This window comes from Saccopteryx bilineata, chromosome X, assembly GCF_036850765.1.
Source record: "Saccopteryx bilineata isolate mSacBil1 chromosome X, mSacBil1_pri_phased_curated, whole genome shotgun sequence".
Lineage (NCBI taxonomy): Eukaryota > Metazoa > Chordata > Mammalia > Chiroptera > Emballonuridae > Saccopteryx > Saccopteryx bilineata.
The window spans coordinates 139,297,416-139,323,415 of record NC_089502.1 but is presented as its reverse complement, the minus strand read 5'-3'; the positions used below and the strand labels follow the sequence as shown (position 1 = coordinate 139,323,415).

Here is a 26,000-nt window from a genome sequence, read left to right as displayed (position 1 = left end):
TGTGAAATAACCGCTGAAAGATTCATTGCAAGGGAATTGATAATAATTAGATAATTTAAAAATTGTTTCTTTAAACTGAAAAAATAAATAAATAAAAATTGTTTCTTTGCTAAACGTCTGACAGAGACAGAAGGGATTTATCCCTCTTTTCCCCATGACCTGGCTAATGGGTGGTATGTTCCAGTACTATAATGAAAGGAAGTCTAAGGTCAGTTTGTACAGATATTTATTGGTGATCTGCCACAAGGAAAGAAGGAACATTTTCACTATCTATTCCTGGTGAAGTTAGAGAGGCCCCATGTGTGGGAAGAGTTCTCTTGGAAACAGACCATGTTGAGTGTCTAGCTGGATGAGGCACAGAGTCCTCTGTCAAGTGGGTGGTGGGTGTGCATGAGGGCTTTGGCACAAGACCAGACAGTGTGGCAGAATTGAGAGTATTACTCTTGGTTATATGGCTGATGGCTTTGCCTGGTTATTGTGTTCTTATGCAACAGGACCTCTATACCCAGCTCCATAGTTTTGCAACCCCACTCATTTCTTCAAGGAAAAATTGATTTCTGACACCCCTTTTGCTACTTAAATTTTCTGGTGCACATTTAGATAACACATTTGAATGACTTGCCTCGGAAATGTGGATTCCCGATTAGGTACCTTTAAATATGACCTAATTGTCTTTAGAATATGGGTGAAAATGAACTTATATAACCATGTACATATCACTGTTTTTCTTCAGTTATAAAATGAAACTAGCAGAAGTAAGGTATAGAGGTCCACAGGTCAATCGCGGCAGCACTGAGAAACTTTGGGACAGCTAGCTGCCCATTGTCACATGTCCATGCTACAAGTAGAGAGGTAAAGAAAGAAGTTTGGGGACTGTTAGTGTTTACTGAAGTACCTTTATAAAAATTCGGAAGTTTTGTCTGTGATTTTGTTTAGGATGTAAGAAAGTATTATAAATATAATTGCAGCATTTTTGAATTCCATCTTCAAGTCCCAGGATGTTAGATTCTCTAAGGCAAGAAAGCTAATGAGAGAAGAGTCATGCTGGAAAAGCTGGACGGAATTTTCAGAGGGAATACTGTTTTCACACTTTGCTATTCCCAGCGCAACACTTGGGTAATGCTGATAGCAAGCCCTGCATTTAATTATCGCAAACAATGCCAACATGAAACGGAAGTTCCCAGTACTGCCTTCCCTCTTTCATCCAAGATCTGACTGTAAATGTGCTTTTCTTATGTGTGCTGAGGGTGACTTTTGTACACTGAAAAGATTTCTTAAGGGCAAGTTTTTGGACAAACTTGATATCCAATATATTCAAGTTATATACTCAAAATCCTGTTTTTTACTTTTTAAAATATATTTATTAAACTAGCAAACTTCAAAGTCACTTTTATGAGGATATATTTAAATTTCCTTCAGCATTTTAAGTGGCATTTCTATATTTCTTTTTAAGTCCTTCAATTGTCTATCCAAACTTTCTAAGTATTTAAATTGCTCCTATAAATCTAGTGTCTTAAATTTACCTATAAAAATGTTTTGTTCTCTTAAATGCTCCAGCCCCATGTAAAAACTTGTATTATATAAACCCAAATTTAAAGCAGTTACTCAAGTACACATTTTATTGGCTGATTGACTAAATGTATTGGGATGATATTGGTTATTAAAATTGTATAGGATTCAGGTATACAATTCTATAATACATCATCTGTAGGTTGTGCTTTGTGTTGACAAACCCAAATCAAATCTCCTTGGAGCACCATCTAGCCTCCTCCACCCTCTTCTCCCTCCTCCCACCCGCCTTTCCCTCTAGTAATCACCATACTGTTGTCTGTATCTGACTTTTTTCCTTTTTCTTTTTTTAGATTTTATTTATTCAGTTTTAGAGAGCCGGGTTGGGGGAGAAGCGGGAAGCATGAGCTTATAGTAGTTGCTTCCTGTATGTGCCTTGACCGGGCAAGTCCAGGGTTTCAAACTGGCCACCTCCGTGTTCCAGGTCGACGCTTTATCCACTGTGCCAGCACAGGTCAGGCCTGAGTTTTTTCCTTTGTCCCTTCGTCTTTTTCATCCAGCCCCCAACCCTCCTCCACTCTGAGAAGTGTCAATCTGTTTTCTATATCTATGAGTCTGTTTCTATTTTATAGTCTGTTAGTCCATTTTGTTCATTAGATTCCACATGGAAGAAAAATCATAAGGTACTTGTCTTTCTCTGTTTGACTTATTTCACTTAGCATGACACTCTCCAGGTGCATTCATGCTGCCCTAAATGGTAAAATTTCCTTCTTTTTTATGGCCAAGTAGTTTTCTATTGTGTAAATGTGCCATAACTTTTTTATCCACTCATCTCCTGATGGGCACTTGGGCTGCTTCCAAATCTTGGCTACTGTAAATAACACTGCAGTGAACACGGGGTGCACATATTCTTTCGAATTAGTGTTTCACATTTCTTTAGATTTTTAAATTAGAATTCTAAGTGTAACCTATTAAATATTCTATATATGAAATTATCTTTAAAAATGTGAAGTTGGATTTATTTTTTCTATCATATTTATACTTAATTCTAAACTTTTCTTGGGTTAAAAGACATCCAATAAGGAATAAATATTATTCTAACCAAGGCAAGTTGGGGTTCTCGTCCTGATTCCCCTGAGATTTAACGCAGCCAGGCTGCAGAGCTCTGGCTTTTACTTATACCTGTGACACTGATGGGATATCCCTTTCTCGGTTGATATCCCTATTATATCTATAACATATATACCAGTGGTTCTCAATCGTTAATGTGAACATGAATCACTCGTGGTACCCTTGACACGAAGATTTTGGTTCAGAAGCTCAGGAGTTCTGGGCAGGGTCTGTATTTCCCACAAGCTCCTCAGTGAAGTCCAAGCTGCTGGTGCACAAACACAGTTGAAATCTTTTGATTCAAGTGGCATTTTGCATAATTCCTCCATCTATTCATGGATGACTTCTCCCAAAGAGATACCTAACTTCTTTCACAGTTTGATTGGTCTTATATTTCTTTGCCTCTCTTGTGATATTCAAATGCCATCCCCATTAGACTCTGCAGACTTCTCCAGGCTTTGTGTCACTGTGGTCATAAAATTTAAAAAATCCTTGAAGACTGAAATTAGTGACTCACTTAAAGGGAACAAAGGATTGTTTTGAAATAAATGCATAGAAATATTTCACCCCTTCCCTAAAAAAATACCCCCAAATACTAGAAGAAACAAGATAAGGTTGCTAGCTAACTACCATGAACTCTCTTGAGTTTTGTAAATAGTACAGCATTTTTAAAAGTTGATTCCTCTATCTAAATGAGTTTTAGATATTTCTAGATGCTTTGTATTAATTGAAGACATGAGCACTGATGCTGGTTTGTTGGGGGTTGTTTGTTTTAATATAATGGCTACTCTTCCTTTCTGCTCCTCACCAGTCCTTATTTGATTGTCCGCTAATACAGCTTCCTGCACTACTTTTTCTGTCAGTTATTTGGGAGGCAGTGAAGCTCATAGAGCAGGGGTCTCAAACTCGCGGCCCACGAACAATTTTGTGCGGCCCGCAGACTAATCCACGAAGTTCAAAATATTTTGGATAAAATTAAGTAAGCCTAGGGGCCTACTTGTATTTTTCATTTCTCTAGCATCCTAGCTAGATATTAGCTTAGTTAACAGCAGTTGTGATGCAAACTACAGTTTCTGATCGTTTTGTGACACTGAGTAAACTGCATGTATGATTGTGCTTGTTGTACTGATTTTTTTTTGTTTGTTTTCAACTGCAGTGAGAAAAGTGTTGCGTAACAGTTGCCTTTTGTAGACCTAGTGCGGCCCGCCTAACGGCTGTGATCTTGCTCTGTGGCCCACATGCTGAGTTGAGTTTGAGACCCCTGTCATAGAGTGAGCTTTTTATTTAAACTAGCTAATGCCAGGCCAAATTTCTCATTAATAGTCCCTTATTCAATTTAAGTGGACAACTTAAAATTTTAGGAAAGTGTGTGTGTGTGTGTGTGTGTGTGTGTTTTCTTTTTGAATGCCTTTTCAGAGCAGGTAATGAGCAGAGAGCACTCTTCTGTTCCCATCATTGGTTATCTCTCTCTATGGTCTCACAGGAGCCCTGAGCATCACATCTTTGTTGCCTGACTGCCTTCTAGGCAGTTCAGTTTGCTACCCTACTAGAAATAGGTCTTGTCATGTAGCATTCATAGGAGTAGACTTGTGTACAGCCGCCAGCAACAGGTTTCTCTACTCAAGTCACAGGTATTTTGACCCATCAATTCCATTTCAAATATATGTGCACAAAAATTAATTCAATAGGTGTGCAGTTTTGTTCACAGGTGTTCATTGTTGTATTGCTCACTGGACCTAAATATCAGAAACCACCTAAATATTCATTAGTATGGAACAATCATGCAGTTGCAATAATATGTATTTATGACAAATCTATATTAATCAAAGAAAGACTTTCCAGAGATTGAGGTATTAGTTACAGTGGGATCACATTATGGCAATAAAAAAGAACATGTGTATTAAATTATAATTTTCAAAACCAAGTGAAATTATGACTCTCATAAATATAGAAATGAGCACTTGGTAAAGATTTAACTCATTATTTATTAGTGAGGTAACTGGTTAGATGTTAGAACAGTTCAAAACAGATCCAAAGAATGGCACATTTATGGATCAAGAATATTGAAATGAATGTGAAAATGGGCGCAAAGGTGGCTCCTTCAGTCATGGCAAAGGGAGTCAATGGCACCTCCACAGGATTTATTTCCCATCTATAGACGAGTATGACAGTTGTGAAAGAGTTCACAGGCAGTGACAGGTGCAGAGGTACCACACAGTCAGAATCAGGTCACTTGGGAGGGTGTGCTCTGAAGTGTAGAGCCGAAACAATGCATCATTTTTTCTTAAAATACAATCTTTCTCTAGCATGTATGTGTACATTACAGGCTGGAATGAGAACAGACAAATTATTAGTTGTTTTGTATGGATGGTGAGATTTTTCGTTAATTTTGTATTTATTTTTATTTTGTATTTTCACAATATTTCTAAAAGGGTGTATAATATTTTTCAGAACCAGAAAAGAACTGTACTTCTATATTGAAAAACAATTACAAATCCTCCTCTCTTGTTTTCTGTAAATCCTTCAACAACAATAGTACCAACCATGCTACCTATCTGCTGCTTGTAGGAAGATGCTATGATTAAGATAATAGGATAAGAGTTGGGTCAGAATGGGGGGTTGTTGACAGTCCCCCCGCTAACCTGCTATTTCTGGTTGGCCCTTCAATTGATTGTTTTATGTTCAGGCCTAAAATACCCAATTTACAAGATGTGGTGATGAAACCAATGTCCTTTGGCATGTCAGTGGTGCTTTTAGCTGTGACACTCAATAAGGATGTGCCAGGAAGTTGCTAATGTTTGCTGTGCCTTTTTAAGTTAAGTCAGGAAAAATGGGTGGGAGAGGGCTGAAGGATAGCAACTCTGCGTGGTGTGTTGGAGAAGAGGCTGCCCATTGCTGTGTGTGATGACAGTTATTAAAGAATAGATATTTCCAAGTTTATGCGGCCCCCTGAGGTTCCTGTGCTTATTTATAGAACTGATTTGGAAATTAAGCAGAGCTTTTTCTTTCCTCAATTTTACAGTTGTAAAGAGATATAAACATATTGATGGGTTACATTATTCTATAAGTATTTGCCTAGGCATTGATTATTGCCTAGAGATTTGTTGTCTCTCTCTACTCTGGGTGTTCCCCCCACCCCCACACATCATTGTGTTTCTGGCTATAATCCTTATTTCCTTATAGCTTGCCAAACTGCAGCTCCTTTTGGATGCCAAGTTTTTATTATAATCCCCATCCTGATGAGAGAATTGCAGAGAAGTTGGCCCACACATACAATACAGTATGTATTTTATTGTCATACACATGTAGCATTTTTAATAGCACAAAATTATTATATTCATCTCCCATTGTATGAAAATGATTAATATCACATCAATATTTAAACAAAAGTCTCTCACTCTTTGGTTTAGCTCAGAGCTGTATTCATGTTGGTGCCAAAATGTTTTTGTTGAATGGATGAACTAAATAATGGTTATTTGGGTCAACTTCTGTCTGGCCTTCTGTATTTGACTTGTGTGTGGCTATGTAATATCCTGCCCTCAGAGGGAACAACTTCAGCTATAATATACATGGGGATGAGGGTGTGTGTTTGCATTTGCTTTGTGGATGTAGTTCTAAGAATACTACATCTCCTACAATGCTGGGCATCCTCCCTGTGATGCTCAGCACCCCCCCCCCCACTTATGGAGAACTGCTCTTGGAAGAGAGGAAGCAAGATGCAAATCTGATCTCTGAAGCCTGTACTGGGTGGAATAGTGTCCTCCTAAATTTCATATCCTGGGACCAGTGAATGTGATCTTATTTGAAAATAGAGTCTTTGGAGATGAAGTCATACTGGATTACTGTAGGCTCTAGTCCAGTATGACTGGTGTAAGAAGGACGTGTGAAGAGGGAACAATTGCATGTACCAATACAACCACAAGCCAAGGACTGTCAGCAATTCCTGGCAGTGGGAGGAAGCATGCGAGGATTATGAATCTAGGATTCTTTCCTAGAGCGCTCATGGGAAGCAGGGCCCTTCTGACATCTTGATCTCAGACTTCCAGCTTGTAGACTATGAGAGAATAAATTTCTTTTGTTCTAAGCAGACCAATTTTGGGTTATTTGTTATAGCAGCCATGAAGAATGTTTCTTACTTCATAATGATGAAGTCGTTTAGTGTCCATCATTCCCCTGGTATCCCGTGCCCTTATCATAAGGCTTTTTGCCAAAAAAACATTTTGGTACCAACATGCATACAAGGATAAGGCTTTATCCTTGTATCAGTCAGGGTTGAGTAAGATAGGCAGAAACCACTCTCGGTATAATGAGCAGGAAGTGACTGAATATAGAGAATTATCTGCTCTCACACTGGGAGAAGAATTAGGCAGTGAAGGTCAAAGAAACCTTGCTAGTATCAACAGCTCAGGAAGTGCGGGCAAGGCCAGAAACCACTACCTGACATTTTAGCAGCTTTCTGCACTTAATGGGAGTAATTTTCAGGAAGCTGCTTGGAAGATCCCAACAAAATTCTGCATATATCATCTGCTGATGCCCACACATCTGACTTTTGCTGCTGCCAGTGAATAATGTCTTTTCCCTCTTCCCCTAGAGGGTCTCTGTGACTGACTTTCATTGGCAGAATGTAAATGGAGCCTTGCTGCTAAGGAATTCTGGGAAGTATAGTTTCTAGACTTTCAGCCTCAGTGACACTGGAAAGAATGATGAAGGGGAAGGGCAGAACAAAATACAGGAGATGATATCCTGCTTACTCATTTTAATTCTTTTCCCCCCAAGGAAGAAGAAAAGTACTTGCTTCCCAGAAAGATTCTGATGATCTATTTATTTATACCAAGGTATGAGGAACCAATAATAACTTAAAATGCTTTTTGCTCAGTACTACTTGTACTTTCGCATGATCAGAGAATTAATTCAAAGAAGTGAATCCATTTATTGGACACTTAGTTGAAAAAGGACTTACTTCCAACAGTGTTATCTCAGTGGTCCTCAGAAACATAAAGAAATTTCAGGTATAAATCATTGTATGTTAGAATTTTTTTAGACTAATGTACTCTCTACTTTATTTTTTAAAAAAGATTTTAGAGAGAGCATAGAGAGGGTGCAAGGGGGAGAAGAACAGGTAGTATCAACTCATAGTAGTTCTTGTCATATGTGCCTTGACCTGGCAAGCCCAGGTTTCAAACTGGCAACCTCAGCATTCTAGGTCAACACTGTATCTACTGTGCTACCACAGGTCATGCTGACCATTAGGATTTTAATCCAATTTGTCTTTCTGTTTGTGACTACAATATTTGGTTTTGTTGATCTAATTTTGTTTTCCTTACAAAAGCATCAACGAGAGGGAGATTCATTCTGGTGAAATTACTTTCAATTGTCTGTTACTGGTGCTGTTTTAGTGAGGCAGTTTTGCTCCCCCAGTGATTTCTCTGGGAGACATTGTACAATGTCTGAAGATATTTTTGGTTTTCAAAATTGTTGTGGCGCAGATGCCATTGGAATCAAGTTGGCTAAGGACAAGGATGCTGCTAACCATTCTTCAGTGCACAGGATAACTTCCCCCAACTGCAAACGTCAATCATGCTGCAGTTGAGAGATCCTGCTCTGTGTGTGTTTGGATGGAAAAGGTGAAGTAGATCTTTATAATTGTGACCCTTTTGTAACCTCACGTCATCTTTCATGCTGCTTTCCCCAACACTGTATGATTGTCCAATGCCTTAGCCCAGGAGTCCCCAAACTATGGCCTGCGGGCCGCATGCGGCCCCCTGAAGCCATTTATCCGGCCCCCACCGTGCTTCCAGAAGGGGCACCTCTTTCATTGGTGGTCAGTGAGAGGAGCATAGTTCCCATTGAAATACTGGTCAGTTTGTTCATTTAAATGTACTTGTTCTTTATTTTAAATATTGTATTTGTTCCCGTTTTGTATTTTTACTTTAAAATAAGATATGTGCAGTGTGCATAGGGATTTGTTCATAGTTTTTTTTTATAGTCCAGCCCTCCAATGGTCTGAGGGACAGTGAACTGGCCCCTGTGTAAAAAGTTTGGGGATACCTGCCTTAGCGCCTTCAATGTCCTCTAATGTCCACACCGGAAGGTGTGGCTGGCATCCTCCCCCTGGCCACCCCATTCAGAAGCCAGCTGTGGGCAGTGCGTCTCTCCCCTTGTATGCACTCTGGGTTTGTTCCACTCAGAGATCCCCTCTCCTGCAAAGCCCACTTTCCCTCACAGTCTGCTCACAGCCCATCTGCCAGTTTGTCTCTAGTCCTCCGAGGATCTCCGGGTCTCATCACATGTCTAGAAGGCCTGTTCTCTTTACTTTATCACTCTTCCCTTTACCCCTGCCCTTTGCCAAATGGTGTGTGTCTTGCCATTTTAAATGTTTTTAGCTTCTCTCCATCAGCTGGAGGAAAGCTGATGGCACTGAAATCTGCTCTTTCCCCAAATCTCACCCTGCTTGTTTCCATCCCCTTTCTTGCTTCCCGTGCCCAAGGCCCTTACCCCGTGTTTGCTTTGCACAGGTTGTTCTTTGCTCTATTTGTGAATTGGGCTGATTATTTACTTGTTCATTTACTTGATGCTGGAGGGGTCACTTCTCAAGGTTACTAAAGACTATACATTCTTAGATGACAAAAAGCAAGGTCCCTATAGTGCTCTTAGGGCAACTTGTACACAAAATGAGAGCTAATTAAATGCTAAAGAAAGGCTTTTTGGTGATGAAAGTGGTGAGAGTCCACCCGGGCTGGAAGGGACTTTGGAGACCCAGGGAGCCTGTTCCAGTGCACACAGGTGCACTAAATCATCCAAGATAAATGAGGAGCTATCCAATCTTCAAAGATGGCCAGAGAGGAACATGTTATAACCTGTTCCAGCTTTTCACTAGCCCGTTCGGAAATGCTTTCCTCTAGCTAAACTAAATTGCCTCCTTCTTAAAGAATCGACATTGTGTTAAAAAAAATACAGTAATAAATTTTGAAATATGACTTAAGATTTTCTTTATACATAAGAAATTTATATACTATAATTTTCCTTCAAGTTAAGAGGATTTTTATTTTTATCTGAAAAAAATTGCTAAGCTACAGCTTTTGGCAAGGGGATTGGGATGCAGGATAAATGAGTAGCTGGAAAAGACGATAGACAGTCTGAGGTCAGAAAAATAGTTCCATTCGCCCTGTAAACTCTCAGGGTGTTCCTGCACAGTGCACTGAGAATGCTGAGATCTCTTTCAAGATGACTCATATTGGTGTGGTTCATTTCTTTAACAGCCTCATCTCTCCTGTATTGCTTCCTTCATAACTTCCTACAGGGCAGTTTTTAAATTATGCAACTCACAGGGCCATTCTGTCTACCTCAGCATTGCCCCTTTCATCACAGAAATGAATTTTCACAATTCATACCATTTATTGAGTAAATGAGGATGGAGCTTCTCTTGTGTGCTCAGGCACCATGTGGGCTAATTATAGGCTTGGAGAGGAAGATGCTGTTTTGACCTGTGAGGAACTGGGAATTTAGACATGTAAATAAGGCTCCTCAGGTAAGGCCTGTGGTCTTCACTACAGCAGTATGTGGAAAACACAATTGGGAACATTTGGTACATTACGTTTTAATAAGCATGCTTTCTTCCATTGTTTGACAACATATGACTTTGGACCAAGATAACCTGGTTCAGATTTGGTGTCTATCATTGTGTGATCTTTCTGAGCCTCAGAATTTACCTTGCTTGATAAGAATTCATCTGCGGTGATTAAATAAAATCAAAATAAATGAGATGATGTGCTTTAAAAGTGCCATACAAAGGGCCTGTTTAAGTATTTAATAAATATTGTTTCTGTCTTCTGTCTTTGATAATTCAAGGAGATAAGTATACGGAACTTTTATTCTTTTGGGGTGGCATATCCTGGGAGTATCAACATTACCTTCCTGCACGCGGGGACTCTCCCAAGTCATGAGGCTGAACTGCCCCTATGATTGAATCTAAAGATGCCACAAACCCATTTTTTACCTTTGCTTTCAGCCAGCCACAGGGCATGTGACCAAATAGACACATCAACACATGTCCTTGAATTAGAAGCTCATAGTTTGGAGAAGCAAGAGCCACACAGAATCCATTCTAATGGCAAATGATGTTGATGGTCGTCACTGCACCTGGTTGTTGGAGGTCTCATACCACATTGGTGGTATCCACTGTGCAAATTTCATGTCCGACCAGGAGGTGGTACAGTGGATAGAGTGTCAGCCTAGGATGCTGAGGACCCAGGTTTGAAACCCAGAGATTGCTGGCTTGAGCACGGGCTCCTCAGCTTGAGCACGGGGTTGCTCTCTTGACCATGGGATCATAGACATGACCCCATGGTCTCTGGCTTGAGGCCAAAGGTTACTGGCTTGAGTCCAAGGTCACTGGCTTTTGCAAGTGGTCCCTGGCAGGCCCCCAGTCAAGGCACATATGAGAAAGCAATCAATGAACAACTAAGGTGCTGCAATGAAGAATTGATGCTTCTCATCTCTCTCCCTTCTTGTGTCTTTCCCTGTCTGTCCCTTTCTCTCTCTGTTTCAAATAAATAAATAAATAAACAAACAAACAAACAAATTTTAATGTCAGTGCTCAATATCAGGACAATGTTCTTAACTACTCATCTACCTGATCAGGCACATCTTCCTTTATTGTTTATGTCATTTTTATTAGAAAAAAATAAGAGTATCCCCACAGTTTTCATTCTTTGGATACTATATCTCCATGACAGAGAAACATACCTTGTAGGAATGTCAAGTCTTATAATGCCATATGCAGAGAGAAGCAATTCTGACTGCTTTTTTTGGATTCAAAAATGCCTCACAATTCTTCATTAATATTCTATTATAAAACCTAACTGTTAAGCCTCAAGGCTCTTTGCTATTGATAGCGATTTATCAATATTTTAAGTAAAGCTGTGAAATAGAAAAGGGGAGTGCTTCTTCAATTAAAAAAAACCAACCACATCAATCAATCAATCAATCAATCAATCAATCAAAACAAATGTCCCAGGTTCTTATTACACTATTGGCAGTGCAGCTTGTATTGTACTAACCATTATTGGAGTAAACATCTTGTTGATAACAATTATAAACTCAAAGTTATAAACTGTTAAAACAACTGTTTGAAAGCTGTTTGGAGAACAACAAAAGCAAGCAGAAACCACAATGTTTCTTGAAAAATGGAGGAGCACTTTTGGTGAGACCCGCAAAATCCTGGCTTTTGGACTGAGGGTGCTTCCCAGTGATATAGCTCAAGCAGCAAGTGGCATTCTAATTATATTGGGGAGAGTCATAGTTACATTTCTGGGCTGCTAAATCACCTGGAAATTGAGAGAAGAAATTCTGGAAATAGGAACCCCAAAATCTACATACAAATACCTGCTTGACTCCTAATCTGCATATGCAGGTCAGAAATCAGTAGTTGGAAAGTTATAGACTGGAAGAGAAATTTTACCAGCTCCTTTTTTCTGGATAAAAAGATTACATTGCTAATCCTGCCTAGTGCTAGGAATTTGGTAAATATCTCAAGGTTTTCATTGGAGCCTCAATGTGGTCATGCGTTAGAAGTAGGGCTGGTATGTCAGGAATAAGAACTTTGACCTTGATGTAAGGATGGAATTGAGATAGACCCAATTTAAGAAGGTCTAAAAGCCAAGCCTCCACAGAATAAAGTGATCCTCTAGTAATATAACTGCTTATTACAACAAATATCAATACTTTTCAAAGAAAGATAACAGAATCCCGAATATATAAATCATATCATCAATAGTGTCAGTATATTATTACAAATTGTTAGTCAGGAAAAGGTAACCCATAATCAAGAAAGAAAATATGCCCTGGCCGGAAAGCTCAGCTGGTTAGAATGTCATCCTGATAACTAAAGGTTGCCGTTTCAATCCTGTCAGGGCACATGCAGAAACAGATAGATGTTTTTCTCCCCTCTTCCCTCTCTCCTTTCCCTCTCTCTAAAATCAATAAGAGTTTTTTTTGCCTGACCTGTGGTGGCGCAGTGGATAAAGCGTCGACCTGGAAATGTTGAGGTCGCCGGTTTGAAACCCTGGGCTTGCCTGGTCAAGGCACATATGGGAGTTGATGCTTCCAGCTCCTCCCCACCTTCTCTCTATCCTCTCTCTCTCTTCCTTTCTCTCTCCTCTCTAAAATGAATTAATAAAATTAAATTAAAAAAATAATAAAATCAATAAGAGTTTTTTTTAAAGAAAAAATAGTCAATAGCTGAAGATCCACATTTCACCTAGGTGGTGGAATTAGCAGACAAGTACTTTAAAATAATTAGTGTGTTTAAAAATTCATAGGAAAAGATGGCTATAATTAGAAAAACATGAATTCCAGGAGCGTGAAGGAAACTATAACGCAAAAAATACCAAATAGAAATACTTGAACAGAAAAACCAAGTACTCTCTTTGGTATCTTATTCATTTTGGCATGTTTTCCAATTCCTTTATGAGAAATAAAATTGTTTATTTTTCATAGTTGGTCATGAGTAATTTTTCATAGATAAATTTCTTGAAATCCAAACATTTGGGTTTCCTCCTTCAAATAATATAAAAATTAGTAGATATTACCTTAGTATATTATAATAAAAGGTTGTAGCAAATTAATGTGTTTAAGTAATTTTTAAATCCAGTTGAACAGATTATCTCAATCAAGCCATTCCACCTAAAATTATCTATTATATTTATTTCCTATATTTAAAATGTATAGAGTAGACATAATGGCAAAATTCTGTTTGAGAGGTCTTTGGATAGACTAGGAAACAGCTGCAAGAACCTGCAACAGTGATTTTGAATCATTCTGGTAGGATAGTTTTGCTTTTTTAGTATCAGGTAACTAAAATAATTTGGCATTCAGTAGTTTTTTAATTTGTAGATTTTAATTATTGAATGTAAAAATTGTGAAATTAAGGATCACAAGATCTAACATAATGAACCTTTAATTGACTTTCGACTTTTTTAATTGGTGTTGTTCGTTAAGTGTCTTATTTCAACACTTGTGTGAATCTCTTCAGTGTATCTTGAATCAACATATAAAATCATTTCCAATCATAAAATATTTTCTTATATTTTTATAATGTAGTCCAGGGGGCTTTAATTTGGGCTTTATATGACTAAGCATACATCCCCATATATATATTTTAATTTTTTCACAGAGCAATAATGTATTAAAAGTACAAATTTTGAGATTAACTCTGGATATTTGAATGAGTAAACTACAAATCAACACCATGTACTAACTTCACTTCATAGAAGTAATGCCTTTGCAGAAACAAAAAAATCAATTTAGGAATCATAATAAGAAATTGAAATCCTCTATACACAATGTCTCATATATATATATATATTTATACATAGTTGTACATATATTTATATACACTATTTACATTACCTCATTTTTCTCTTTCGACAGTTTCTCACTTAACATGGTTCTTGAGATTTCAATTTGCAAAGCCCTGCTGTAGTGTGGTGGGCTTCAATATCAGCATGACCTTGGTGGGTAGGAGTAGGTGGGTCTGTGAGTCCCTTGAATGTGTTTGCAAAAATATACCTATTTGTACACATTGGTTGTTTTCTGGGAAGAGGGTTCTTAATTCTCAGTTGATTATTAATTTTGTCCTTGTCTCCAAAAAGGATGAGATTCCCTACTAATAATCTTCATCAGTTATTGACAGTTATGAATGTTTCCCATTTCTTCATTGCTCCTAACTTTTAATAACTGACAAGAGAACTCAGTTTAACGGGATAGTCATTTGGTCATTTCTAATAATCATTTGACTTATAAGAAGTGAGGTGAATCTGCTCAGTATCAGATGTTGCTATTTTAATATATGAGAGCCTCCACTATGTTTCTATAGGTTCCACTTAAGTGACAGTTGTTTGGTTTTCTTTCTGTGGTAGTACCTTTGTGAATAGTTGTTGGCCCTGTGGCTTTGAGCATATCAATGTATCAATGTCCCACATTATTCAAGGAAAAATCAAAACCACTTAAATATGTGCACAAAACAAGACAAAATGTAAAGTAAGCCTGACCAGGCGGTGGTGCAGTGGATAGAGTGTTGGACTGGGACAAAACCCCGAGGTTGCCAGCTTGAGCGTGGGCTCATCTGGTTTGAGCAAGGCTCACCAGTTTGAGCCAAAGGTTGCTGGCTTGAGTAAGGGGTCATTCACTCTGCTGGAGCCCCCTGGTCAAGGCACATATGAGAAAACAATTAATGAACAACTAAGGTGCTGCAACGAAGAATTGATGCTTCTCATCTCTCTCTTCCTGTCTGTCTGTCCCTATCTGTTTCTCTTTCTATCTCTCTCTGTCTCTGTCAAACACACACAAAAATGTAAAGTAAGTGAGAAAAACAAGTGAACAAGAAATTCTGATCGAGAAGAAAGGACAGAGGACAATGGTGCACCCATAACTTCTCCTTCGGGAACCATAGGAGTGTGTCCCACCCCCATTTTCCTGCTACTTCCCTCTATTGTCTCATCAATGCTGTCTCCTTTCCTCCTTTCCATTCTTTCTATAAATATTTCCTGTACCTTTCCTTGATGCCAGGTTCTCTGCTGGGCACTAGTGATATGTCATAGTGCAAAAGTTAGTGCCCTTGGAAGCTGGCAGTCTTCTGTAGAAGCCAGCAGTGACATGCAGTGTGGCAAGTGAGCTCCTAAGGGAAGTGGAGGGTACCCTTCTCACTGCCTCAGGTTCTTTGTAAAGTGTTGGGATATTTGGCAGAGAAAAACCCATACATTTGAGGGACTTTAGGTTTGCATTTACTGGTACTGTTGGAGCCTGAAATCACTTCCAGTTTAAATGTGTACCAAGAATCTATAAAGTGTGTCAAGAAAGCCTTTCTAAAGGGGCTGGCCTTCATTTTTCCTTAAAGATAAAGGGTGTGGCTTCTTAACACACATTTACCAAGAAGTTGGCTGTGCTCCAAGGAAACACAGTATGAAGCTCTGGAGACTCTGTAGCTGGTCATCCTGTGTCACTGTTAGAACCATCCCCCCAACACGCACACATGCACACACATAAGCATGCTCCAAAAAGGGGAAAATGTAACCAGACAACATGCGGTTGCATTTAGATGTATGTGAGAACATAGATAGCCTTAACATTCACAAAATTTAAAGCAACAGTATGCAATGGTAAGTTGTATATGAAAATATCAAACACTGTTATTTTAGACTTCCAGAAATATGAAGGTTTTAAAATGTCAAAACTTGACATTTAAAGAAATTTGCAGGTATGATTTCAAGGTGACAAAATGAAATAGAATATCTCTGTGAAAGTTAATTTTGTTAAAATAAAACAGCATTTGATTGCAGTGGGTGGATGACTGCTTGCTTGTGCCTTCTCAGTAAGGACCCAGGAGAGAACAGCTCCATGTAAGAAGACAGGTGGAATGACTGGCTTTTTTGTAGTTCACACGAACAGGATTGAATATACCAAGGCAATAGTGCTAGTTGATTGATCCTCTGGGTATAACTGAATTTTCTTTGGTAAGTACCTCTGTGGAACTCTGGCACGAAATGGTGGAATATAACATTCAGCAAAGCAGGGGCGTTTGCTGTAGCATTGGATGAGTTTCCTGTATTTCCTGTTCTCGTTCCCAATGCTCCCCTCCCTGGAGCTTCACTTGGCTTGCAGATCTGTTGAGCAGCCCATAACCTCCTTGATATTCGAGGGAAGCCTCTGCTTATTAAAAGGATATTTTACTGTAATTTTTTAAAGTTTATATTTAGTTTATTAAAGTTACACTTCCAAAATTCCTAGTTTTTGTGTGTGTTTTGAAGTTCAGTGAATAAATCTTATTATTATGTTTTTACATCAAGTAGAATAAAGACAATCACCTTCACATTTTCTTTGTCTAATATTTAATTAATTCATTTCAAACATATGATACTTATTTAAATAATAAGACCCATTTGTTAAAGTAGTTAATTAAATTCCCTTAAATAGTTTGTACTGCAATTATTCATTTAATATATTTTCCTTTGAAGTGTTTCCAGTGACTAACAGGATAACTCAATGTACAAATATCTCAAAAGCTTTTTGAGCATTCCAAAGTACTCTTTTAGCAAAATAAATGAACAAACAAAATTGAAACAAACTCATAAACAAATAACAGACTGATGGTTACCAGAATGGATGATATTTGAGGTACTGGGAGAATGAGATGAAGGGATTAAGAAATACAAAATAGCCTGACCAGGTGTTGATGCAATGGAGAAATCTGTCTGGGTTGCTGAGAACCCAGGTTTAAAACCCCGAGGTCACTGGCTTGAGCATGGGTTCACCAGCTTGAGTGCAGGGCCTCCAGCCTGAGTGTGGGATTATAAACGTAATCCTCTGGTCACTGCTTTGAGCCCAAAGGTTGCTGGCTTGAAGCCCAAGGTTGCTGGCTTGAGCCCAAGGTCGCTGGCTTGGCTGGAGACCCTCAGTCAAGGCACATATGAGAAAGCAATCAATGAATAACTAAGGTGCCACAACTGTGAGTTGATGCTTCCCATCTCTCTCCCTTCCTGTCTGTCTTTCTCGCAAAAAAAAACCCCAAAAAACAAAACAAGATAGTCACGTGGATATAAAGTACAACATGGGAAATATAGTCAATAATATTGTAATAAATACATATGGTGCCAGGGTTACTTGAAATATTGGAGGGAACACTTTGTAAAGTATATAATTGTCTAACACTATGTTGTACAATTGAAACTAATTGAAAATAACATTGTATGTAAACTATAACTGACATAATATGTCGTCTCAGGAACCTTCTCTCATCTTCATATCTGGAAGTCCCATTCCTTTCACTGTTTCCCTATGCTGTGTTATTAGAAAACGTGTGTGGTATTGTGATTTATGAGAAGTATATAGTTGTGATTTATGAGAAGTATATAGTGGAAATATATTTTTCCACATTGTTGGCCTTTGTCCATGGTTCCTGGTTCACAGCTCCCCAAACCTTTTTTGAGTTATAAGAGGAATAGGAGCATCCTTTATTATAATGTTTACCCTTTTGTCCTCAGTTCTTGAAATTCCCCAGTGACATTAAGCTGAAAGAGTTTTCTTTTTATACATAGCAAGCTCCTCTCCACCACGGCTGGGTTTATGTTAATGGATAACATAACAAAGCACCATGGGATGGGTGCTGGTTTCCAGGAAAACCAGCCTTAAGTAAAAATTTGGAACTTTGTGTCCCACCATTTCTCCCTGGAGGGGAGTGGGAGCTGGAGGTTGAACCAGTCACCAATGGTGAGTTATTTTATCAGTATGCTTGTATAATGAAGCTTCCATAAAAACTTGGAAGGATGGAGTTTTTATTTAGAGCTTCCAGGTTGGTGAACAGGTGAAGGTGCAGTGACAGCAGTGCACCTGGAGAGGGCATGGAAGTTCTGTGCCCCATCCCACATAACTTGCCCTATGCATCTCTTCTGTTTCGCTGTTCCTGAATTATAGCCTTTTATAATAAACTATCATCTTGCAAGTAAAGTGTTTCTCTGAGTTCTGTGAGCTGCTCTAGACAATTAATCAAATCCAAAGCAGGAGCTCTGGTAATCTCTGGTTTATGTCCAGTTGTTTAGAAACACAGGTGACAACAAGGTCTTACAAATGCCATCAACTGGTGATAGTGCGATGAAGTCTTTTTCTGAGACTGAGCCCTTAACCTGTGGGACCTAATGCTGTCTCCAAGTTGATAGTGTCATTATTGAGTTGAATTTTAGGACACCCAGCTCCTTTTTTGTGGGAAAAGCCACCTCCCCACACATGAAAACTTTGTCCCCAAACCCAAATATCATCAGTCTTAATCTAATCACTGGGGATTGTTACTAGCCTCTAGCTCTGCTTTTTTAAAATCTTTTATGTGTGTTTTATGTTTTTGCTTCTGTACCTGAGTCAGAACCAAACCTTAAAAATCTAGAAGTGTGTATGCTTTTCCTTCCTGTGTGTGCGCAAGACCTCTGCTCTGCCTGAGGTTTGAAATCTTTATTACCCTGTTCTGGTGCCTACAGAAATTCAATAGAAAAAGGATGGGATGCAAGGGGCAGTATTGGACAATGTGAAATGTATATATGACAGGAGGGGATCAGGAGACTGTGGTGAAGTTGACTGTATACCAGTATTTCATACATAACTACAAAAGGTCAATGGACATATTTTGAAAAAATTGTGGGTGGTGGGGTTGATGTCTGCATGACATCCCTTGGTTTTGCCACTGACATTTTTATTTTTGGACTGACCTTTTTGCCAGGTATAATTTTTCATTGTCTTTGGAAAATGTTTCTGGGGAAATACTTTGAGATTTACCAAAAGAAAGGGAAGGATAAAACAAAGAGAAGTACATCAGAAGTACCTCTGGTTGGTCTTCAAAGCCTGCCAATAATCCTGGGTAATAATAAAAGAAACTTCCCTTTGATATGTAAATGAGCTCATTTCTTTGAAAAGTATAAAAGCATGATATAACATTTTTGATGTTCCACCCCACTCGTTCTTGGAGTAATAAGCTTTATATACTTAGTTAGCCAACTGCATAGCCATTATAGTTTATCTTAGCAAATAATATTTTGGTTATGTCTTTTATTCCATGCCTTATAAAATTTTCCACCTAAGTCAGTGGATAGCAATCTATATCCCACAGGCCAAATCCAGCCCTCCTCCTGTTTTGTAAATAAAGTTGTACTGGAACTCAGGCATGGCCATTCATTTACATCGTTGGCTCTGACTGCCTTGACACGATTGAGTTGCTGTGAGGGAGATCATGTCATCTGCCAAGTGAAATATTTAGTGTGTACTTTTACAGAAAAAGTTTGCCCACCCAAAGCATTTGTTGCAATTTGAACTAATTTTTAGATTTCTATTTTTATTTAGATGTTAGATAATACAGGGAATCAATCTATCCCATGGCTAATTTTAGTAGGGAAATTCTTAGCTTTTCACAGAATTATGTATTTAGTCAATATAAAGGTGTCAAGAGAACCAAAATATCTGTTCATTTTTATACTTGTCCAATCGAACCTGAGAAGTAAATTCTTTTAAAAAAGGGTCTTAGTTATAGGTATACAGTGATATCCTTAATTTTTTTTAAACATCTGAAAATAATTAATGAGGGAAAAAGTTGAACTTAGAAATCTATGAGATGAGCTTTTTAAGAAAAGCAATTAAGGTTAATAACATCTTATTAATGTACTTAGAAGAAATTTTTGTAAAGGTTTTCAATGAGTTTCATAAATAGTAACAGTAGTGAAACTTCTTGACTGTAACAATAGAATGGTTGGTAGTGCCGAGATCTGGGATCGGTCAGAGGCATCCCTGTGCAGGCCTGTGGCCATGGGAATCGGTGGCCCTCACCTATACACTGCATGCAATTGGCATGAACTGTAATTAGGAAGTGTAGAAAGCTCTCTTGTCGGAGGATTTAGTAATGGTATTTTATAGAATCCATAATCAACCTTCATAGATCTCTGTTGAATTGGTTTTTTCTACTTTTAGCATAGCATAGCCCATCCTCTTCCCTAAATTAAGAAGAGGAAATAAGTCAGCTCCCAAAATAACAAAGTGGTAGAGGTGACTTTAATCAAAGGCTTTTGAGGATGGTAATCATGACTGTCAAGATTTAAGGACTGTGTAAAGGACCTGAGAAATGAGCGGGACCAGAGTTTTGGACTTTGCTTCAGGACCTGTGACTTTCTGGGCTGTTGGGAACTCTCAGAGGCCCACTGAGCTGGAGGTCTTGGACGTGGTTCAGTGTGTCTCCCTCTCTCCTTCCAACCTGAACAGCACTGCTCTGTTTGCTGCACACTGCCCTACACAGAAGCTTTGCTTTATCATTAGTTCTTAGTAAAGTGTTTGAAAACCATAGATCTTAGGCCAAGTCTTCAAATTTTACAGATGAGGAAACTGAAGCTATCATAATTTGGATGACTTTCTTTCAGCCATACATTGAACTGTAGTAACTACAATTAGAATCTAACTCTCCTGTGCTCAGACAAGAGCTTTTTCTTTATGATTCTATAATGAGGAGGAGCAGACTCCCATGATGAAAACCACTGAGATGAAGGGTAAACTTCTGTAAATAAAAGAAATGAGCTCTTTTATTTTATTAATTTTTAATTAATTTTTAATTACAGTTAATATACAATATTATGCTAGTTTCAGATGTACAATATAGTGATTAGATGTTTGTTTACCTTGCACAGTGATCACCATGACAACCAGAAATGTCTCCAGATTTTGTCAAGTGTTGCTTGGGGGACTAAATTACCCCTAGAGGAGAACTACTAGTGAGGAAGTTGATATGGAATGGAAAAAATAAAGCAAAAAGGTATGCAGTAAAAGTGGAACTTAGGTGTTTTATTTATATATATATTTTTTAATTTATTGATTTTTATAGAGAGGGGAGAGAGCGAGAGAAGGGGAGAGGAGAGGAGAGGAGAGGAGAGGAGAGGAGAGGAGAGGAGAGGAGAGGAGAGGAGAGGAGAGGAGAGGAGAGGAGAGGAGAGAAGCAGGAAGCATCAACTCATAGTGATTGCTTCCTGTAGATGCCTTGACCGGGCAAGCCCAGGGGTTTGAATTGGTGAGCTCAATGTTCCAGGTCGATGCTTTATCCACTAAGTCTCCACTGACCTGCCAGCACAGGTCAGGGGAGACTTAGGTGCTTTAAATGAATAGAATTTAGAAAAGTGGAAAGAAGAGGAGAACTTTCAGGTAAAGTAATTCTTATAAATTTTGCTGCTAAAGCAGTTTTGCAATGACAGAGACTTAAGATGAGAATTTTATCTTCCCTTCCTCCCATCCAGACAACAATGCAGTTTCCTTCCTTTGTTTCCTTGTGATCTTTTTCCCGAGTTGTTTAGTTTGGCTCTGATTTTGTGCTTAGTTCAATCTTTCAGTGTTTTCTTCTGTTCAGATAGGTTTTGTTCTTCCTTGGAATTATTTTCTTAGAATGAATATCTATGAATAATATTACTTGGATAAAGGACATAACTTTTTTATATATAGATTTTAATACAAACCATCTCTTTGTTTTCTAAATTTGTACAGTTAGGAAATATTTATTTCCAGTTTGTACAAGTGCTGTTATACCGAAGATAGTCTTTGAATAAATCATTTCTTCTCTATCTACATCTCCAAAGCAGCCATGCTGGTTTCTAAGCATCTAACAGTAATAGCCTAACACTTCTCCTTTCTTAAAAAGCCTATATAGGAAACAAACAATATGCTCTGTCAAAATTCCTTCTCTTTATAAAATCCTCACAACAGGCTAAGAGTTGAAGTATGGAAAGATAGGAAATGAGTTTAAAAAGATAAATCTACCTGTGAGCTGAGTAAGGATAGTACTTTGTATAATAAAGCCTTTTTAAGTAAACATTTGATGGAAGGAATAAAATCCTACTTGCACATAAATCTTTTTTATTAGCAGCAAGTTCGTGTGTATAAGTAAGAGCTAATGTACCCAGGGGAAGAGGAAATAGAAGGAGCGATTATGGCAAGTAAGATGAGGGCAGAACTCTTTCACCATTCATTATAAATTGGTCTGAGTTGTTTAACCAAAACCGAGGAAAGATGGATGGCCATCTGATGGCACTTTACATAACAGAGTGATGCTGATAATCAATAGCAACTTTCTCTAAGGACTCTGAGTGCTCCAAAAACCTAATGTATGTCATGCAGAGATGGAAGGTCTTGCAGTGCTTCTCTCCTTCTAGAATTTTGTAGCTTAACTGAAAATGGATCAACAACAACCCACCCCTGAAGTGGAGCTTTGTGATGGCATTTCCAGTTCTTTTATACACATCCAGGGACACTTCAACTGGTGGAATTCTCTGGAGAAGTCTGGCCTGAAGGAATTTGGACAAGGAAGACCCTCACTCTCTTCTAGGAGTTTTCTAGCAATTTGTAACACTTTACAAACAAGTTCTCCTATAGGCATAAATAATGAAGAATAGTGAAATTAAGTAGGTGAATAATCACAATGAAGAGTAAAATCTTCTTGGGCTAAGTGCAGTCCTGGGGTTCACTTCATGTGGACTATTGGGTCCATTGCATCGTCTTTGACATCAGCCTGCCTGGATTCAAATGATGATATCTACCCCATAGGGTTGTTGTGGACGTTAAGTGGACAAACTGGTGCCTGGCACAAGAACTCAGGAAGTTTCAGCCACTTGTTATGTTTGTTTGTTTGTATTTACACCTAGGAAATATAAATCCCCAAGGCTGTGGGGAGATTCATCCCGAGGCAAACTCAGTGTCACAGTCTCAGTCACCCTGAGGAGGGTTCTTAAAAGTGAAATACTGAATATCACTTGGAAGTTTTTCTAGTCTATTTTTATAATCTGTATTTTGATCATATTCTGAATTCAAATTTCAAGATCTGTGAAGGGTCTGAGATCTTTTTTACTTAATTTCAAGTTAACAAGTTAACCTACCACAATTTGATGGATGCTGACAGAAGACACAATAACTATGTCAGAGAAAAAAGACTTTATTACAGCAGAGAAGTACTCACAATATCAGCATTTTTGTCAATTTCCTGAGCCCCAGTTTCTACAGGTGAAGAAGAAGAGGACTGAATGGATGCTGGATATGCAGTGCTGTCAATTACAGAAAGGGATTCTGAACGTAGAGATCCCAATTCTTTTATAATGGGCAGTAATCAGCTGTACCCTTTGCTCCAAAAGGATGACATGACCTGTTTTTTTCCATGCTGCAAGCAAGCCTGCCTGCCCTCTGTTTGGAAGAGAGAGGGGACTTTATCTTAAAGGTCTGTACCAGAGATATTCAACTGGTGTGCTGCAAGAATTTTTAAAACATGCAATACCTGACTATTTACGCAGGCATACTGACTTCTTTTCCCTTAGGTTGTCAAATAAAAAAATGACAATTACCTTTTTTTACAAAGATAGTGCTAAAAATGAAGAAGGAAGCCCTTGCCCCTGCCAAAGCTGAGGCCAAAGTAAAATCTTTGAAGGCAAAGAAAGCAATGCTGAAAGGTGTCCACAGCAACAAAGAAAAAGAAGATTCACACATCATCCATCTTCCGATGGTCAAAGACAGTTCTGCTCTGAAAGCAGCCTGAATATCCTCAGAAGAGCGCCCCAGGACAGACAAACTGGACCGCTATGTTATCATGTTACCCCTGATTACTGCGATGGCCATGAGGAAGATAGAAGACAATAATCCGCTTGGATTGTGTTCACTGTGGATGTCAAGGTCAACAAGTACCAGCTCAAACAGGGTGTGAAGAAGCTTTATGACATTGACGTGGCCAAGGTCAACACCATGATTAGGCCTAATGGAGAGAAGAAGGCATATGTTTGCCTTGCTCCTGAATATGATGCGTTTGATGTTGCCAACAAAATTGGGATCATATAAACAGAGTCCAGCTGGCTAATTCTAAATATAAATATACTAAAAAGAGAGAGAGAGAGAGAGAGAGAGAGAGAGAGAATAGCCAATACAGTAATAGCTGTCTGGTGTAAATTATTTAAAATCATACCTATTTTTTGTCATCTTGGCCAAAAATATATTTTTTGGTGTGCCGCAAAATTTTATTAATTACTTCGTATGCGCCATGAGATGAAAGAGTTTGAAAATAATTTGTCTAACCCTATATAAACATCTTTTGCCTGTGTAAAATTAGTCCCAAGAAAGGCAGTCAGAATCTGTGCTGGACGGGTGTGTGGAAATAGGAGAGACCCGTGGAGAGTTGACTTGTGAAGGTAAAATCTGAAAACCATCTCTGTATTGAAAGATAGGGAAGGATGCAAGAAACAGTGCTTAGTGTCCTGTGTGATAAAAAATAACAAACAATAAAGGAAAGAGAGTAGCAGTGGGCTATTGAAGAGTCTGAAGACACATGGCATTTTAAAGACAGTGTGTATGTATTTGATGGAACTGGTGTGGTAATTCCAGAGTCTGTGGCACCTTGTGTTGGCATCAGGGGTTCCTGGTGGTTCATCAGTGGCACCCCATGGGAAATGGGTACTCCTGGCCCCTCCTGGAGGTGCTGAGGAGGAACTTTCATGCAGATGCATAGGCATGAAGAGGATAGCTGGGAGATATGTCATAGAGGCTAGCAGGATTACTCCAGAGCATTTAGGCCCTTGTTCAGGCCTCCTACAAGGAATTGGAGACAGCTCTACAAGGAACTGAGGACTCCCAAATAGTCAAGGAGAGTGAGATCCAACAGAACATTGGTTATATTTGAAAAAAGCTTCTGCTACTTCTGATTTAAAGTTTCTATTGTGTGTGGGTATTTGTGTATAGAAATGGAAATTGGGTAAGCAAAAATAAACAATGATGAAGTAGTGAGAGACAATCAAATTGCTTTTCCAATGTTCACTTATTTTCTGTTTCTGAGCTTGATTGTCTCAGTGATGTGCAATTATCAAGTCTCCATTCCAACACTCCCAATGTAGTTTTGGGGAACCCCTGGACATCCCTTCAGATATCTAAAAAAAGAGAAACCTTTGGCCAAATATAGTTTGAAACTACTGAATATCATACCATCCCTTTGGGGATTATAGTTCACTATAACATATTACAGGCTCAAAGTTGTCCTGCTCTTTATGATGCTCTTGAACTTTATTTAAAATTACCTTTGCTGAATTCCCCTGAACCTAGAATCCTATTTTTGAATAACAATAATGAAAACCTGATGGAACTAATGTTTGGGGGAGTGTATGTTGAGGAAAATGCCTTATGGTAATGTTATGATATCAGTGATGTCACAATGATACAGTAATAAATAAGAAAGGAAACTTTTATATTCTTTGAGAGCTCTTCAATGATACCATTGTTTCCCTTGTTGCTTGTATTTAATTAAGGTCAGTTAGAAACTCAATCTTCCAATTATGCTTGGTACTGCATTGCATTCATCACTTCTAAGAAGTGTAATGTGCTAGATATTATCTAGAATTTCTGATATTGACGTTAGTATTTCATCCAAGCCTTTTATATGTCATAGTTATCACATAGAGTTGATATGACTCTGGAGAAAGGCAGACGTGTTTGGCATTTCATAGAGCTTGGGCAGCTAGCTTTCTTGAGGATAGATTCCCAATTTTCAACGGATTTATGGGATATTAAATAAAGTGACCAACTTTTTTACCATGAAAAGGAGGACAAAAATAAATTGAAGAAAGCAATATCATAAAAAAAGAAACATTTTATTCATTGCAACAATAATACACTATAATATGATAAATGCACAATAAAAACATTTGTAATATTTTATATTAAATTATGCTTACATGACTTTTTAATAATAATTGTAAGAAAAAAGCACTCATTTAGTAAAACTAAATATCAAACAAAATCACTAATTTGGAGTGATATTCAGGTGTGTTTATCATTTTCTAATTTACAAAAGT

General features: G+C 38.3%; 1 protein-coding gene and 1 pseudogene across 2 annotated transcripts in view; both read left to right on the top strand.

Annotated features, from left to right (window-relative positions):
• LOC136317306 (large ribosomal subunit protein uL23 pseudogene) overlaps positions 1–24,000 on the top strand; it is a 79,052-nt pseudogene extending 55,052 nt beyond the window's left edge.
• FRMPD4 (FERM and PDZ domain containing 4) overlaps positions 1–26,000 on the top strand; it is a 525,749-nt gene that overhangs the window by 55,919 nt on the left and 443,830 nt on the right. The window lies entirely within an intron of this gene.